We start from the raw sequence: 11217 nt of genomic DNA on the forward strand, positions 1-11217 counted from the left end.
TCCTACTGTCCATCCCAGGAGCCCAGCCCAGCTCACAGGAGAGCAGCAGGTGAAGACATCATACCCTCGGTTCCCTCTGGGCTCCACCCTTAATGTCCAGGGAACCTACTTAGAATGACTTTGAAGTTCTCACTGATGTTTCCTTCCTCAGCTGGGGAGAAATCCTTCTGTCGAGCAGAGTCCTTTCTCCTGATCAAACCAGAGCTGGGCAGGACAATCACCTTTCCTTGTCTCTGCATGAGACAGAACACCCTGACAGGGACGGGAGGATTATCTGTCCCCCTGGAGAGGTTAAGGAGCATGGCTGTCTGGCAGCTGCTGGTCCCAGTGCCCATGGGAATTAATGAGGGTGGAGGCCAGGAGAGAGTTGCTCAGACACCAACCCCTGTTGTCACCCAAAGGGCAAGAGGTGGTCCAAGAGACATGAGTGGGATCAAGGACCAATGGAGCAATGGTGAAAGAGGGCAGTGCCTGGGAGCAGCAGTTTTGAGCCTGGTGGGGAATTCCTTTGGCCAACTGACAAGACACAGTTAGGACCGTCCATACCCAGAGGCACCACATGTCCAACAGCAGTTACATCAGCCAGTTCCTCCTCCTGGCCTTTACAGACACATGGGACCTGCAGCTCTTGCACTTCTGGCTCTTCCTGGGATTCTACCTGGCTGCTCCTCTGGGCAACAGTTTAATGATCAGTGTTATAGTCTCTCCAACATTTCCTCCTCCCTCAGCAGCCAGTCCCTGGCTGGCAGAGTTTGTGGAAGGATTTGGCCAGGTCATAGAGCAGTTATCACCTCCTACAGCCTGTGACTTTACAGCTGCACAGGCAAACAACCCTGGAAAATTGACATGCCACCTGATCGATGGGTGCCTTGACTACATCATCCCAATCCCACCCCCATCCCAATTTCATCCCATCTGTCCTGGATCTTGCCAGAGAAGAGTTAACCTCCCCAGGCAGGCAGCACAGGTGAGCTGAGTTAGCCCAGGCTGTTTTCCACACCACTTGACATCATTCCCCCATAAAATGGGGCTTGTTGGGGAGGGGCACTCCTGGTGCCTCCAGGGCAGTGCAAGTGCAGCCGAGTCATCGAATTGGTCATCGTGTTGTGAAGTTACTGGGTCATAACTGGGTATAAGTGAAATTCACTGTGGGCTATTCACCTTTCATGGTGGTTTGGTCAGTAAACTGTCCTTAGGCCAGCCCAAATAGGCTCTGTCTGTTTCTCCTGTGGGAGTGAGTGAGCCGCATGTGTTGCTCAGCCACTGGTTGGAGCTGAACCACCACAGACCTTTTTGGAGCCCAAGGTGGGGCCTGAAGGTTTATGATAACGGTAGAGAATGAGGTGAGGGGTGCTATCTCCTCCCCTTTTCCCTTTAGGCTTTTTACAGCATCTGTTGAGAATGTTGACTATCCCTGGGATGTTCAGACCAGCATATGTGTCTTGCTCGCTCTCCTGAATGTCTGTCTGGACCTACGTGTAACCAACAACTGTTCCAAGAATATTGCCAAGAGGTCTTCCCTGGACTGAAGGGTCAGGGGTGGCATGGGGTGTGGGAGGGCATTGAAAAATACCTAGACAAGAAAAACAGATCCAGAGGCACTGTGGCTGCCCAGGCCTCAGAAACCAACACCACAGCTGAGCCAGAAAGAACCCTTACAACAGGCACTGGAGCTACCCATAACTCAGAGAGTGCAGCTCCTCCAGTCTCCCCAAGAAGCACCATGGGTACTCAAACCTCAGAGGCCAACCCCAGAGCTGATCCAGACAGCCAACCAGTACGACTGTCAGTCACCTCTATCCAGAAGAAGAAATACATGGAGAAATCAGTCCTCATTGTGAAAGTCGATGATGAACTGGGACCATTGCAAGGCCCTGAAGAGGCAATACCAGAGGTTGTAACCTGATTCCTGTCCTTGAGCTGAGAGACATAAGAAAAGACTTCAGCTGCCTTCCAGGGGAGCACATCATCACCTGGCTACTGCGATGCTGGGACAATGGGGCACACAGCAGGGAGAAGGCAGGGAGGCCAAGCAGCTGGGATCCCTGTCCAGAGAAGGAGGCAGTAACAAGGCAATTGGAAGGAAGTCTCAAGCTCTCAGCCTTTGGAGGTGACTTCTATCAAGGGTAAGGGCAAGGTACCAGTTCATTGAAGATGCTGTGTATTGGCCAGACCAGTGGATGACCATGGAGAGAGATATCCATTGTCTGAAGGAATTAGCCATGTGAGAGATGATTTAGTGTGATCCTGATGATCTGCAGCTCCATGCATACTGGGCATAGACTTCCTGCAGAGAGGGCACTTCAAAGACCCAAAAGGGTACCAGTGGGCTTTTGGCTGCCTCAGAGACAGAAGACATTGAACAAGTGTCTCTTCTGCCTGGGCTGTCAGAAGACCCTGCTGTTGTGAGGCTGCTAAAGGTTGAAGAACAACGAGTACCAGTTGCTACCATGATGTTGGACAGGCAACAATACCACACCCAACAGAGACTCCCTGATTCCCATTCAGAAACTGATCATCAACTGGGGAGTCAGGGAGTGATTGGTAGAACCTGCTCACCCTTCAACAGTCCAACCTGGCCAGTGCAGAAGTCCAGTGCAGAGTGGAGGATGACGCTGGACTATCATGCCCTGAATGAGGTCTCGCTGCCTCTGAGTGCTGCAGTGCCAGACCTGCTGGAACACCAGTATGAACTGGAGTCAAAAGCAGCCAAGTGCTACACTACAACTGACATTGTAAATGTGGTTTTCTCGACTCCTTTGGCAGCAGAACACAGGCCACAGTTTGCTTTCAGTTGGAAGAGAATGCAGTACACCTGAGATCGACTGCCCCAGGGCTGGAAACACAGCCCCACCATCTGCCATGGACTGATCCAGTCTGCATTAGAGCTGGATGAAGCCCCAGAGCACGTACAGTATATTGATGATGTCATGGCATGGGTCAACACAGCAGAGGAATTTTTTGAGAAAGGGAAGAAAATGATCTGAATTCTGCTTAAGCTGGTTTTGCCATCAAACAGAGTAAGGGCAAGAGACCTGCTTAAGGAATCCACTTATTAGGAATAAAATAGCAGGATGGGTGTCATCAGATCCCATTGGATGTTATCAGTATAATAGCAGCTATGTCTCCACCCATCCACAAAAAGGAGACACAAGCTTTCCTAGGCACTGTGGGTTTCTGGAAAATGCATATCCCAAACCACAGTCTCATTGTCAGCCCTCTCTACCGTGTAACCTGGTAAGAGAATGATTTCCAATGGGGCCCAGCGAGAAGCCTTTGAAGAGATCACACAGGAGATGGTCCGTGTAGTAGCCCTTGGGCCCTTCCAGACTGGGCCAGATGTAAAAAATGTGTTCTACAGGTCAGCCTGGGAGAATGGCCCTATCTGGAGTCTCTGACAGGAAGCACCAGGGGAATCTCAAGGTCAGCCTCTGTGGTTTTGGAGTCGGGGTTACAGAGGATCCAGACACTCTAACAGAAAAGGAAATACTGGCAGCACATGAAAGGGTTTGAGCCACTTAGGAAGTGATTGGGACTGAAGCCCAGCTCCTCCTGGCACCCCGACTGCTGGTGCTGGGCTGGATGTTCAAAGGGAAGGCCCCTTCTACACAACATGCCACTCATGCTACGTGAAGCAAGTGGGTTGCACTTATCACACAGCAGGCTTGAATAGGAAACCCCAATCACCCAGGAACCCTGGAAGTGATCACAGACTGGCCAGAAGGCAAAGAAGGTGGAATATCACCAGAGGAACGGTGACACGTGCTGAAGAGACCTCACTGTACAGTGATCTGCCAGAAAATGAGAAAAAATATGCCCTGTTCACCGATGGGTCCTGTGGCATTGCTGGTAAACATCAGAGGTGGAAAGCTGCTGTATGGAGTCCTACACGACTCGTTGCAGAAGCTGCCTGTGCAGAAGGCAAATCCAGCCAGTTTGCAGAGGTGAAAGCCACTCAGCTGGCTTTAGACATTGCCAGAGGAGAAGAGTGGCCACATATGTAGCTCTATACTGATGATGGATGGTCCATGGCAGATGGTCTAAATCAAAAATGATGTTATGAACCTCCCAAATACTCTGAAAATGTAAGATCTGGGCCTGGTGTTGAAACACGGGAGTCAGTTCACCTCCTCAAGAAGCCAGCACAGGTGACCTGAGTTTTCCCAGGCTGTTTTCCACACCACCTGACACCACTTCCCCATAAAAGGGGCTGGCTGGGGGTGGTGGTCGTCGTTGTCGTTGTGGTGGTTGTGGTTGTTGTTGTCGTTGTCGTGGCATGGCGCAGCACTCTGTTATTGTTGGGTTTGTAAGGTACTCTCTGTGCTATCACACTTTTATAGTGCTTTTGTCTCTAAACTGTCCTTATCCCAACCCACAGAGGCTCTGTCTGTCTCTCCTCCGTGAGTGAGCGATCAGCATGTGGTGCTCAGCCATTGTTTGGGGCTGAAGCACCACAGTTTCCAAGCCACAAGCAGTGAGCTTCTCTAAGAGAAAGTTCTGGAAAACTGTGTCCAATGCCTTGCTAAAGTCAAGGTAGACAACATCCAGAGCCGTTCCCTTGTCCAAGAAGCAGGTCACCCTGTCATAGAGGGAGATCCAGTGGGTCAAACAGGACCTGCCCTTATGAACCCAAGGTGACTGGGCCTGATCACCTGGGGGTTCTTCATGAACTGGATAATGCTGCTCAGGATGATCTGCTCCATCAGCTTCTCTGGGACTGAAGTCAAACTATGAGGCCTGTAATTTTCCTGATCATCCTCCTGTTCCTTCTTATATAGGGGGTTATATTGACTGATCCAGTCAGCCAGGACCGATGGGAAGTGGCTTGGTGAACCCCCCCTTGCCAGCTCTTTCAGCACCCTTGGATGCATCCCATTCAGCCCCACAGATCTGTGCACATCTCTGTGGTGCAGCAGGACCATCTCCTCCTGGATTGAGGTGGGGTCATTCTGCTCCCTGTCTCCTAGCTCAGGGAATGGGATTCTCTCTGTACAACTGCTCCTATTACTAAAGAGAGTGGCAAAGATTTCATTAAGCACCTCAGCCTTGGCCTCATCTTTCCACAATGTTTCCTCCTGAATCTGAAAGAGGATGGAGGGTCTCCCTGCACTTTCTTTCATTTAAATGGAGGACAGATGAATTTCTAGCTGGGATTTGGACCAACAATGAGGAGAAACTCTCATTCTGTTGTTCTTCCCTCAGCATTACACACCCCACTATTCCCCAGGAAGAGCCTGAGCAATGCCTGAGAGATATGATCTGTCTTCCCTGGACTGGAGGTCAGGGCTTGGCCTTTCTGCTTCATCAAACCAACCCAGGGCTTTCTTCAGCATCTCAGCTGCTTGTACATTGCCTTTGCCTACCAGACAACATGGCCTCCAATTACCTGTTCTAACGAGTCCCTAGGGAGGCTCAGCCAGCAGTGGCTCTCAGCGGGACTCATTAATACTTCAGGGCACTTTGGCTTCTACTTTTGACATGGAGTTTTTTGTGTAATATTCTCTCAGTACCTGAGCTTCATGGACTCAGCACCAAATGCACCCCAGGGTTTATTAAAAGTAAAAAGCAAGCCCTAATGAGTTATGTCTCTTTGTGTAATTACCTTCAAGTCTTCAAGAGATGTACAGATGATTGAAGCTGTTTCAAAGGGACCTCAGAGTAAAATTGATTTATTTTTAAGGGTGTAGGTTATTATTTTCACTGTAGAGGAGAGGTGACAACCTCTGACTGAGATTGATCCAGGGTGCCTCCTAAGGACCTCTGGACTGGTCTGAAAAAGGGTCCCTTGAGGCAGTGGGTATAACCTATCTGCACATGGACAATTGACTTTGGACAGGTAGAAATATGTGACAGACAGGGGAGATTAAATGCACAGCTGTCCTGTTTCAGGCCAGACAAGAGTTCACCTCCCCAAGCAGCCAGCGGTGGTGACTTGAGTTAGCACAGCTGAGCTGAGTTAGTCCAGGCTGTTTTCCACACCACCTGACATCACTCCCCCGTAAAAGGGGCTGGTTGGAGAGGGACACTCATGGTTTCCTTAAGGGCAGTCTGAGTGTGGCTGGGGCATATGTTTTGTCCTTGATTGTGCAGTACCTTGTGATCCTTTGGTCAGTAAAGTTCTCTCTGTTATCACTGTATGTGAGTGTAGTTTGTGATGTGCTGTTATCATTTTTTCACAGTGATTTTGTCAGTAAACTGTCCTCCTCCCAGCCCACAGAGCATCTGTCTGTTTCTCCTCCGGGAGTGAGCATTATAACCTGACCCTTGTACATGAGTACTAAGGGAACGGTCCTAAAATTGCCTGATGCCATTTTAGGACTCTACCAGTGTCCACCTTCAAACACACTAAACATCCAGAAATATCTCCCAAACAAAACGTGCGAGGGATGAAAGATGGGTCTGGACTACAGCCTCCCCAGGTAGCACACTAGCAGCACCAGGAACCTTGGGGCTCAGGGCTTTCCTTAGAAAGGGAACAATCCTGACAATGCCTGATGTCGCTTTTGGGCTCTACCAGTATACACTTTCCAACTGCTAAACAAACAGCAATAGATCCTTAAAAAAAGCTTTGAGGGATGAAAGATGTTCCTGGATTGAAAGCTCCTGAGATAGTCCACAAGCAGCCCCAGTACCCTTAGGGCTCAGGGCTTTCATAGACAACAGAATCTTCCTGGAAGTGCTTGACATCATTTTTCGGGCTCTAACAATGTCCAGGTTTGAAACTGCAAAACGTCCATCAATAAATCCCCCCTAAGAAAATCAAGGGCTGAGAGATTGTCCTGCCTTGAAACCTCACTAGGTAGCCCACTATCAGCTCCAGTTATACTCGGACTCAGGTCAGTCCTTATGAAGGGAATGGTTGTAACAGTTCCTGATGTCATTTCCAGGCTCTACCAGCATCCAACTTGGAAACTGCTAAACGTCCAGCAATATCTCCCAAAGGAAAAGTGAGAGGGTTGAAAAAAGTTACTTGGAATGGAACATGCCCAGGTAGCCAACTAGCAGCCCTGGTAACCTTGGGGCTCAGAGATTTGCTTGCTAGGAGAACAGTCCTAAGGCAGGCTTCTTTATGTCACTTCCAGGCTCTGCTACCATCCAGCTTCGAAACTGCTAAAGCTCCAGCAATAAATCCTTCCTAAATAAAATTTGAGGGATGAAAGATGTTCGTAGGCTGAAACCTCCACTGTGAGAGGCAAGTAGCCCCAGTAACCCTTGAGATCAGGGCATTCCTTGCCATGGGAACAATCCTAACAGAGTCTGATGTCATTTTCAAGCTCTACCAGCGTCACCCTTAAAATATTCTAAATGTAGAGCAATAGTTCACCAACCAAAGGTGTGAGGAATTAAAGAGGTTCCTGGCCTGAACCTCCCCCAGGTAGCCCATGAGCAACCCCATTAACCTTGAGGCTCAGGGCATTCCCAGACAGGGAACAGTACTAACAGGGCCTGATGTCAATTTACATATCTACCTGCATCCAAATTCAAAACTTCTACATGTAACACAATAGCACCAAAGCAAAAGGTGTGGGGACTGAATCCTCCCCAGGCACTGCACTAGGAGCACTGGTAAGCTTGGAGCTCAGGGCATTCCTAGCCACGAGAATGGTCCTAAAGAGGCCTGATTTCATTTTTGGCATCTACCTTCATCGACCTTCAAACATGCTGAACGTTCAGCCATAGAGTCCCAGGTTCTTTAACACCAATTGCTGTCATTTTGTTAGAGGGAACACAATTTGGAGAGATACCTGCATGCACACATGTGCACTGTTAACAAAATGGAGCTGCACTTCAAACTGACCTTGACAAACGCTGGGATTTCCAGACCAGAAACATCAAGAAGTTTTCCAACCAGAAGAGATCTTCTCCTCCTGACCATATTTTGTCTGGGCTGGAATTAATTGTCATGTTTGCAGCCCCCAGAGTTCTGTGGGGTGGATTTGTAAGCAAAAAAGTCTAACTAAATGGATTTGTTCCTCGCTGAGCAGGGTTTGCACAGCATCAAGGGCTTTGGACTAATTTTGCTCCAGAAATGAGTCAACTGGGAGTGCCCAAGTGCTGGGAAGGGGACAGAACAGGCCCAGCTGACCATAACTGACACAAGGGATTATCCATACTGTATGATTACAAGAGTGAGCCCACTGTTGTGTTGCACTTCTTGTCTGCAAAGGTGGCCTGGTTTCAGCCAGGATAGAGTTGATTTTCTTTCTGGCAGTGGGTGCAATGCTGTGTTTGTGAGTTCAGGTGAGAGCAGTGCTGATAACACAGGGATGGTCGAGTTGTGTCCAAGCAGTCAGGGACTTTTCAGTTTTTTATGCTGCCCTGTTTCCGAGAACACGAGTTGCACCCAGGGAGCTGGGCGGGGACACAGCCAGGACACAGCCAGGTGACCCAAACTGGCCAAAGAGCATATTCCATTCAATTGTCTCATGCTCAGATGATGGCTGGAGGGGAGAGGATCATGCAGATCCAGGACATGCAGTTTTGGGGACTGTCCAGGTTCAGGACAGCTCTGAGCTGCTGCCCCTGAGCTGTGCGGTTCAGTGAGAAACTGCATTGTGCAGCCCCAGTTTGTATATTGTGCTACAAAGTCCTGTTGTTGTTAGTCTCTCTCTGCTGGCCCAGTAGACTGTCCTTATCCCAACCCACGATGTTTTGGGTGTTTTGGTTTCCTTTTTTCTCCCTTCATCCCAGCCATAATCCACCCCCACACCCTGTTAAAGAGAGAGAGTAGCTGTGTGGTACCCGGCTCTCAGCTGGGATGAAACCATGACCAAAGGTTCCAGCACAACACCCGCACATCAAGGCAGCTCAGACATGATGGGTGGAGAACCGGGCACAAGAAGAATTTGGTCATTCTGGGGGAAGCCATAGCAGTCAGAGGTGCTGAACAGGGATCTGGCCATGAGCACATTGGGCTGCACTGGGAGGACCGTGGCCACACAGACAAGGGCCCTTCTTGTCCAACTGGATGCAGCACTGGTGAGGCCACTTCTGGAGCAGTCAGTGCCAGTGTGGGGCTCCCCAGTCTGGAGAAATAGGGAGGAACACTCATGTGGGCAGTAAAAGTATGCCAAGTTACGATTAGGGGTCTTGTGTGGAGGGGTTGAGTGACCATTGCTTCTATAGGTCGGGGAAGGGGAGGCTGAGGGAAGCCCTGTCTGTGGTATGTGGAAAGCACATAGGGTATCAAATCCACTGAAATTGCAGCTTTGAAGGTCAGAGTGGACGTGAGGATAAAGAAATGTCATTCTGAGGGTAGTGCTGTGGTGCAAGAAGTCACTCAGAGAAACTGTGGATGAGCTGGTGGCTTTGTGCTTAGGGAAACAGCTGGTGAAGGAGAAACAGCAGAACTGGAAGGGACATCATAGGGTGAGAATGAGGATAGGAAGGACAATGCTTGCCTGCAGCATGCAGGGAAACAGGTATAGCATAAGGGCAGTGTGGGATGGGCCGTGGTGCAGATGGCCAAGGGTGCTGGCCAGGCTAAAAAGGGTCCAATAGAAATGAGGTCTCTGCCCCCTTCTCTATGGCTGATGGCCCTGCCACACAGGCCTCAGAGGACACACATTGTCCTCATGGCCACGGATCATCATTGAATCCTGGAACCCACCACACGAGAGGACACCATGTGTCATACCCCTGTCCTTCCCTAGGCATCCCACTCCTCACATCAAATGGATGAGCTCTAAGACACAAGTGAGGGTCAGTATCTCCCTGCCCAAAAGCTAGAGGTCAGTGCTTGGCATTTCTGCTTCATCAGACCAAGCGAGGGTGTCCTCAGCATCAGAGCTGCCTGTGCTTTGCCTCTGTTTGTCCTCATGGCCTCCAGTTGTCTGCTCTAATGAGCCCATGGGGAGGCTTTGTCAGGAATGGCTCCTACTGGGGTTCCAGAATGCTTCAGTGTACTTTGGGCATTACTCCTGACTTAACTTCTGGAGAGGTTTCATCATTCTCCGCTTGGTATCTGAGTCTGTAGAGTCAGAAGAAAAGACACCATGGGGCTCCTTAGCATCCAGAAAGCCCTTACAAGCATGGCTCTTGCAGACATTTTCATTAAAGAACTCAAGACATGTACAACTACTTGGATTTTAGTTGGGTCCTTAGTGATACAGGTTTCAAAGGAATTTCCCATGAAGGACCTTTTTCAGTCACGGGTATTTTCTGTCATGGCTCAGTTGATAGAAGCAGTGACAGCAGCATTCTGTGATGGATATGGGTCTCATAAGGAGATCTGGACAGGCAGGAAAAGCAGTCTCTGGAGATCTAACCCTGCCTGGAGACCATTGCTCTTCCCCAAGCCCAGCAGGTCCCTCACTGGCCTTCTGGGACTCCCAACACTTTTCCTCCCATCATCTGTGCTCACAGGCAGAGACAGATTTCTCTGACAACAAACAGCAGTTAAACATGACACAGTTTAATAACCATGAAATCTCTCTCCTCAGGTGCCTGCTACGGCCAAGCAGCCTATGAAGGGAGTCAGCTTTCAGAGGAGATTCTCTCCCAGAACAGTTTGAATTCGATACATAGGAAGGTCACTTATCAACACATTGAACTTGTGACAGAACAGTTCTGTAGACTTCTGAAAGATGGGACGTTTTCTAACTCTCTGAAGCTCAAAGCAGAAACCAGGTAACAGAGCAGCATCAGAATGACTAAAGAGAAAGCTGAGGTGGAAATCTGTAAGCATACATCCAGTCAGTCTGCAGAAAAGGATGTCCTTAGGCATGGCCATGTTATCAGGAGAGGTGGAAACACCTGAATGATGAGGGACACGAAACAGAGAGACAAGTAGTAATGCAGGTACAGGGGAAGGTGAGTATTTCTTCTGCTGCCATGGGCACCAATCCTGGAAATTCCTGTTCCGTCATGGTGGGAAAGCATTGCAATTTCATTCAAGTACTCAAGTGATTCAGCTGAGGAATATGTGCTTGTAAGTTTTTATAAATGTAACAGAAAAAAAAAACACAAAAAGAAAAAAGGAAAGAAAGTGGACTTTTGCAGGCAGACATGATGCAGAGAGCACAGCTTGTCATTACACGCTGTCTGAGAACCACAAGAGCAGGAAATACAGCAGGAATGGGATGAACATGCACCATGATATTATAGCTTAGACATACTAAAAGAAATAATTAAACAAATAAAAAAGCTACAACAATAGTCCTAATGTGAGTTAAATGGACAGTGATATGCAGAAGAAGATGAGCTGGCTTTTGCAGC

Source organism: Gallinula chloropus (genome assembly GCF_964237585.1).
Source record: "Gallinula chloropus genome assembly, chromosome: 19".
In the NCBI taxonomy this organism is placed as follows: Eukaryota; Metazoa; Chordata; class Aves; order Gruiformes; family Rallidae; genus Gallinula; species Gallinula chloropus.